Here is an 8,471-nt window from a genome sequence, read left to right on the forward strand (position 1 = left end):
TCGAAGACACCAACCTGTGCGCAATCCACGCCAAGCGCGTCACCATCATGCCCAAGGACATCCAGCTCGCGCGCCGCATCCGCGGCGAGCGCGCCTAGAAACCGCGCCGCGCACGCGCGCCCGCCCAACAAAAACGGCCCTTTTCAGGGCCACTAACATCTCTCCGTCGCGAGCAAAACTTTTGTCGGTCTTGCCGCCCCGCAAAACAAACAACCACCAATTCCCCTCCCGTCCACAGCCGCTCTCGCCAACAATCGACGTCATCCCATCCCTCACAATACACACACACACACAACAGCCGGACGACGTCACCAACACACCGCGGGTGGCTGGCCGCCGCCGTCTCCGAGGCGCGCGCACGCTACGCTACACTACACTACACTACACTACACTACAACGTCAACGCCACCGCGCCTTCCCAATTCCCGCCGGCCACTTCCACGTCTCACGTCCCCCCCCGCCGCTTTCAAAGAGAGAGAGAAGAGACAACACACACACACAAAAGACACGACATCCGCAAAGCAAGCAAACACACAAACAAACAAACAAACAAACAAGAGTCTCCAGAAACATACATGAGCAACCAAACGTCGGCCGCCGCAAAAAAAACAACAACAACAACAAAACAAAAAACAACAGAGACCAACAAACGGCCACAACCGCTCCGCTACCGCGCGCCGCCGCCTACCGCCACCGGCACCACAATCCAACCACCACGGCACGCAAACAGTACCCACAAAGGGTCACACACAACCAACCACACCGGCGCATGCACGACAATCAACGCCTTCCCGACGTCCTTTGATGGCCCTGAGAAGGGCCGTTTTGGGCCGCGCGACAGCCGCAGCCGTGCCATCGCGCGCCACTAAGACGACGCGGGGGAGGGCGGTGGGGGACGACGGCGTCAAGCGCCAACCCCTCTCCCTTGCCTTTCTTTAACTTTACTACTTTACTTCTTCTTCTTGGGCGACGCCTTCGCCTTAGACGGCGTCGTCGCCTTCTTCGGGCGCGGCGCCTTCGGCTTCTTCGTCGGAACCTTGGCGGCCTTCTTCGCCTTCGACGGCGACTTGGCCTTGGCCGGCTTGGCCGCAGCCGCCTTCTTCGCACCCGCGGGAGCCGCCGACGCCGCAGACGCCTTCTTGGCGGCGCCCGCCTTCCGACCGGTCGCCGCCTTCACGCCACCAGCCTTCTTTGCGCCGGCCGCGCGGCCGCCCTTCTTCTCCTTGCTGGCCGGAGCGGCGCGCTTCTTCTTCGCACCGCCGGCACGAGCCTTGCCGCCCTCGGCCGCCCCGCCGCCGGCGCCGGCAAGCTTGAAAGAGCCGGACGCGCCCTTCCCCTTCGTCTGCACCAGCTCGCCAGCCACGACGGCCGACTTGAGGTACTTCTTGATAAAGGGCGCCAGCTTCTCCGCGTCCAGCTTGTAGTGCGCGGCAATGTACTTCTTGATCGCCTGCAGCGACGAGCCGCCGCGCTCCTTCAGACTCTTGATGGCGGCCGTCACCATCTCAGAGGTGCGCGGGTGCGCAGGCTTGGCGCGCGGCTTCTTCGCAGACGCCGCAGACTTGGCCTTCTTCGTCGTGCCGGTGGCGGCGGGTGCCGCAGCAGTCTCGTTCGTAGCCGCCTGATCTGCCATTATTTCGACGGACGACGCGCGTACACACAACAACAGAACAGCGAGAGAGCGGCGAGAGCACGGCAGAGAATAGCCGCCGCGCCGCCAGGCCCAGCCAGTGTCGCGGGCGGGCGCGGACGGCCGAGAGAGCGGCCGCCACTCTGCGCGCCGCCGCGCCGCGCCTCCCGCGCTTGCTACCGCCCAACGTCCGACAGCCTGTGCGGACCAGCCCCAAACCTGCGCCGCAACCACCCGCGCCATTCAAACCACCGAGGATGGGGCTACACACGGCCACACCACAGTCGCCAACCAGTCGCCACGGCAGCGCCGCAAACCACGGCCAAACTGCAGCTACCGCGCGCTACAGCCTGGCTCGGCCCGCCGAGAATCGCCGCCCCCGCCCAAATGCCGCCCCCACAGCCCCAGCCGACGACCCGCCACAATGGCCAAACCTTCGGCAAAACTGGCGCACCGTCGCCGCGCCAGCCCGGCCAGCGCGGCCGCCGCCACAGCCACACAAGCGGAGGCGTGCGGCGATGACGGCCGTGCAAACGCACCTCCGCCGCCCCATCGCCCTCCCACCGTTTCCCGATCGGCCCGCGGCCGTCGGGCCACCTCGCCCGCCAACATTCGCGCCCGTTTCTCACAAAATTGCCCGCCGCAAAACAAAAACGAGCGCCGCCTGCGCAACATGGCCACCGGCCAACCGAGGCGCCGCCGCCCCTCGCCGCTTTAAGCGACGGTGGCTAACCGCCATCCGCAACTACAGACGCACCGAATCTGCCTTCAAAAGCACACACCGACAGCCGACCTCTAACATTTAGACTCCGCAAGCCACCCAACGGTGTGTGGCGGAGGGCACTTCACGTGCCACTGTCATTTACCTCCCTTCGCTGTTCCAGTCGCGTATGGTTTCGCGGGACGAACTGACAGTCTGCAAAAAAAAAACACCGCCTCCGTGCGCGCTCGAATCTCTCTAACCACATCCATTCGTGATCTCCTCGGGAGGTATACACGTAGGGGGGAAGCAATATATTCGATACCCCATCCAGAAACGCAATATCGCGAAACCTGGCGAGCAAGCTACACCGCGATGCAGAGCGCCTCTATTGCAGGGTCTGCCGCTTGGGTTTGTTAAACATCTCCGTAACGCTATCACGGTTACCAAATGACCCTGCGACGAAACGTTGGATCGTCTCCGGTCGCCTCCGTCAACGCGACCTGGTACGGATCCCACACTGATGGGCAACACTCACGTATGGGTCGAACGAACGGGTGTTTTGTAAGCCACCTCCTCCTTTGTTGATGGACTACATTTGCTACGCATTCTCCCAATAAATCGCAACCTGGTACCCGCCTTACCACCAATTACTTTTTTTGTTTTTTTTTTTTTTTTTTTTTTTTTTATATGATGATCATCCCACTCCCAATCACTCCGCACGCATACTCCCAGATATTTTACAGACGTAACTGCTACCAGTGTTTGTCCCGCTATCATCATATAATCAATCATACAATAAAGGGTCCTTCTTTCTTATATTATTCGCAATACATTACATTTGTCTATGTTAAGGGACAGTTGCCACTCCCTGCACCACGTGCCTATCCGCTGCAGATCGTCCTGCATTTTTCGCTGCAACTTCTCTGTATACTACAGCATCATCCGCGAAAAGACGCATGCAACGTCCGACACTATCTACTAGGTGTGTGAAGAGCAATGGGTCCCATAACACTCCCCTGTGGCACGCCAGAGGTTACTTTAACGTCTGTAGACGTCTCTCCATTGATAACAACATGCTGTGTTCTGTTTGCTACAATCTCTTCAGTCCAGCCACACAGTTGGTCCGACATTCTGCAGACTCTCTTACATTGTTTATCAGGCGACAGTGCGGAACTGTATCGAACGCCCTCCTTCCGGATGTCAACCAAAATGGCATCTACCTGGGAGCCTGTATCTAATATTTTCTGGGTCCCATGAACAAATAAAGCGCGTTGGGTCTCACACGATCGCTGTTTCCGGAATCCGTGTTGATTCCTACATAGTAGACACTGGGTTTCCAAAAAACGACATGCTACTACTCGAGCATAAAACATGTTCTCAAATTCTACAACCGACCGACGTCACAGATATAGGGCCTATAGTTTTGCGCATCTGCTCGACGACCCTTCTTCAAGCCCGGGACTACCTGTGCTCTTTTCCAATCATTTGGAACCCTCCGTTCCTCTAGAGACTTGCGGTACACGGCTGTTAGGAGGTTCTGTCGCGTACTCTGTGTAGAATCGAATTGGTATCCCGTCAGGTCCAGTGGACTTTCCTCTGTTGAGTGATTCCAGTTGCTTTTCTATTCCTCCTTGGACACTTATTTCGATGTCAGCCACTTTTTCGTTTGTGCGAGAAGGAACTGCAGTGCGGTCGTCCTCCGTGAAACAGCTTTGGAAACAGGTGTTTAGTATTTCACAGCTTTTTACGCGTGTCATCCTCTGTTTCAATGCCATCATCATCCCGGAGTGTCTGGATATGCCGTTTCGAGCCGCTTACTACTGATTCAACGTACGACCACAACGTCCCAGGATTTGATTTGATTTGATTTGATTTCCTGTCACGTCGGTACATGGAATTTTACTTTCGCATTCACCGGACGCTTCACGCATAGCCCTCCTTACGCTAACTTTGGACATCGTTTAGCGTCTGTTTGTCTGAGAGGTTTTGGCTGCGTTTCAACTTTGAGTGAGGCTCTCTTTGCTTTCGCTATAGTTTCCTAAACTTTGGTTGTTGTACCGCGGTGGGTTTTTCCCATCCCTCACAGTTTTACTCGGCACGTACCTGTCTTTTTACGATTGCCTTGCACTTTCTCCATACACACTCAACATTGTCGGTGTCGGAGCAGACATTTGCGTTTTCATCTGTCTGGTAGTCTCAAATCTGCCTTCTATTACTCTTGCTAAACAGATAAACCTTCCTCCCTTTTTTTTTTTTTTTTTTTGTATATTCCTATTAACGTCCATATTCAGCGATGCTGCAACGGCCTCTTGATCACTGGGTCCCTGTTCTGCACATACAGAGTCGACAAGTTCGGGGTCTGTTTGTCATCGGTAGGTCCACGATGTTATCTCCACGAGTCGGTTCTCTCTCTGTTTAATTGCTCGCGGTAATTTTCGTTCGGATAGTGCACTCAGTATAATGTCACTCGATGCTCTGTCCCTACCACCCGTCCTGAACATCTGGCACATTGAAATCTCCACCTAAGACTGTAACACGCTGGGGAAAGGAAAATGTATGTCCACATTTTCTCTCACGTGTTCGGCCACTAATGCTGCTGCGTCGCGAGGTCGGTAAAAGGAGCCAATTATTAACCTAGCTCGGCTGTTGAGTGTACCCTCCACCCACAATAGTTCACAGGAACCGTCCACCACTTCTACTTCACTACACAGGATAAACTACTACTACTAACAGCGACGAACCACTCCACCACCGGTTGCATGCACGCTATCCTTTCTAAAGCACCGTCTGTACCTATAACGATTGCAGCTTCGGTGCTTTCTATCAGCGCTTGACGTTCCGGTACTTCGACAGTTGACAATTACAATACCGATTGCCGCTTGGTCCCCGCATGTCCTGACCTTGCCCCGCGCCCGTTGAGGCTGTTGCCCTTTCCGTACTTGCCCAAGGGCCATCCAACCTAAACAGAACCGCCCAGCCCACGCCACACAACCCCTGCTACCCGTGTAGCCGCTTGTTGCGTATAGTGGACTCCACCTAAGACTATAACATGCCCTAAGGCATTCGCGGTGTACACCACCCTAAGGTGAGGTTAGGTTAGGTGGACGTGGGTTAGGTTAAGGGTTACAGTTAGGTTAGGCGTCAAAGTTAGGTTAAGCGTTCGGACGTGAGGCGTCAGGTGGCCGCACCTACCTTACGGCCGGACATCTTAGGTTAGAGGTTAGGTTAGGTTAAGGCGCCGAGAGGTCCGCGGTCAGGTTACGTTCACCTTCGGGCGCCACACGTAGGTTTCAAAGGTGTGTCGGTCGGTCGTCGGCAAGCCGCAAAAACTACAGACGACGTCGACCAAACCGCCGCAAGACCGAGCAGGAGGCAGATATACCGGCCGGCCGGCCGGCCCCACACACACACAACACAACACAAAATTAAAAACACCACCCACCGGCCAAACGGCACAAAAAACAAAAAAAACAAAAAACCACAAACCCGAGCACCACGTCGACCAGAGGCAACCCGCCGCTCACGCGACATGGCTGGCAACTAAGGGGCAAACTGCAACGGCGCTTTCCGCACCGGGCCGGATGCACGTACGACAACACCGCTACCCGTACGCAGGCCTCCCATTGCACACAGCCGCTCTGTGTTTGAACATCATCAATGGCGCGCCCGCGCCTCGTCGCGGTCGCAGCCATAACGCCGCCACTTTTGCACCAACACATTCACGCACGGCAAAACAGCTCGCCGACACAGCACAGCCGACAAACAAAAACAACCCGCGAGACGGGGGCGACAACGACAACGACAACGACAACGACAACGACAACGACAACAGCAAACAACTCGCACCAAGCGTCCAACAGGTAACAAACGGACAAGCACAGCCACTGCTAACGGCCACGACGCCCCAGCGGCACACTGCTCCTTTCCCGCCACACTCGATTCACAACGCACGCACGCGACCCCGTCAACGACACCGACACGACACACGACGGGCTCCCTTCCCGCAACCTACACCTTTCCGCCACTACGCACAGCTCCACCCGACGCGCCCGTCGCAACGACACTACTGCACGCACTATCCACCCGCCTCCTCCTCTCCCCCCCCCCCTTCCCGTACACAACAACACGGCCAAAAACAACACTCACGACCCAAACATAATAACGACATGGCACGTGCATCGGCGCACACCCCAACCAGTCACCGTCGACAACCACACGCAAGGCACGAAACCGGCGTCCTTCCACGTTGCCATCAAAGCTGCACAAACAACCACAGGAGGAACCACCAACAACGGGCCGGCCCGCCGGCCCGCCCCAATATTCTCCCACCCTCACCTCACGCCGCAACCACCAAACGCACATTCCCGCTCGCTACCACACACCTCTCGGCGGCCGCTTCGCAAAAACATGACGTGACGTGACGTGACGTGACATCATCACATCACGGGCTACGCACGCACACCGACCCACTTTCCTGCCCTTCGCCCTCTTCTTTCCGACGCCTGCCTTCGGCCGAGCACACGTACGTGGCACAACGCCCAACACAGTCACACACAGTCGACAGGCGCACGCCCAGGCACGCAACGACGCAGCGCAGCAAAGGCGCCCGCAACACATACCTCCTCTCTCTTCTCGCCGCCGACCGCCCGCCAGCCAGCCAGCCAGCCACTCGCAATGTGCACTGCCAACCAGCCACACGTCCACCGCGCCGCCTCCGACCACCCGCCAGGGGGGCGCTCACGTCCGCGACAACAGCGCGGCCCGCCGCCGGGCGGGCCCAGCCGAACCCAGCCCAGCCGGCGCGCGCTGCTCTGCACTCGGCGCGCCACACATCCTGCTGCAGACCGGGCTCGTCTCTCTGTACGCGTCTGCCCGCATCTCGTCTTCCTGCGCATCAACACAACGAGGCCGCGTGAGCAAACCCCCCCGTCACAACGCCACATCACACACTGCCTTGTCTACCGCCTAAATGCACTCACCAGCCATCCGCTTCGTCTTCGTCTTGTTTACTCGTTGTTGTTGCAGCGGCGCACACAGCCCCGGCCGGCCGCATCCGAGGGTGGCCCGCCGCCAGCGTCTCCTCCTTGGGCACAGGTGCGGTGCGGTGCCGTGCCGTGCCGTGGCCGCCCATCCATCCAACCGCACGCATTTTGCTGGCCGCCTCTGCTGCAGAAGAAGACAAAAAAAAAAACGAAACGTACAAACATACACGCACCCACAGCGTGGCCACACACGGACGGGACCGACAGGCTCCAAGGCGACCAAAGGATAAAAACAAAATAAAACACTAAAAGACGCAAGCAAGCACCAAGCAAGCTGTCGCCTCGCGCCTCTGTCCTTCCGCCCCCGCCATTCTCTCCCACCACATGCCCACAAACACCACCGCCTCCCCCTCCCCGCACCTCCACATTCGCCCCCTCCATTTTGTTCCTTTCTCGTTCTTCCCTTCTGTGTGTCTGCGTGCGTGCGCGGGCGGCGCCTCTCAACATCCGCCGGCCGTCCGTCCCGTTTTCGCCGTACCACACACGCCACCGCCTCGCCTCCTCCCCGTCCACCACCGCCGCCCCTGTCCGCCCCGCACAACACCATACACCGCTGCTTGTCCTGGCCGTTGCCACCAAAGGCGCCAGCCGCAAACCGCGCCAACGCCGCAGCGCGCGTGCCTCCTTCCTTCTTGCTTCCTTCTCCGTGCCGACGCGGCCTCTATTCCCGCACCCATTCGGCCGACGACACAGCCGTTGGGCTCCGCACTGCGCGTACCGGCGTTACGCACGCACACCCACCCCCCTCGCGAACGCACGACTCATTCATTGTCTTTGTTGTTTCTCCTCTTTCTTAACGTCTTTGTTTGTTGTTTGTTTTCTTTTTTTTTTTCGTTTTTCCCCACCGCCACATGTGACACAATGCCTCCCTCCACCTTTCGTTCGTGGTTGCTTGCTTTGTTTCTCTTTCTCATTGGTACACGTCCGACGCGCTCCATTTCCACCACACCACGGCCATCGGCCTCCTCAACGGGCAGGCGCAGTGTGCCATTCTCCGGCGCACAAGCACACCGCGCGGTACTGGCGCGGCTCGCCACGCCACGCCACGCCACGCCACGCCACGCCACCGGTGCGCAGCAGCACATGTGATGTCTCG

This window comes from Schistocerca nitens, unplaced genomic scaffold (genome assembly GCF_023898315.1).
Source record: "Schistocerca nitens isolate TAMUIC-IGC-003100 unplaced genomic scaffold, iqSchNite1.1 HiC_scaffold_513, whole genome shotgun sequence".
NCBI classification, from domain to species: domain Eukaryota; kingdom Metazoa; phylum Arthropoda; class Insecta; order Orthoptera; family Acrididae; genus Schistocerca; species Schistocerca nitens.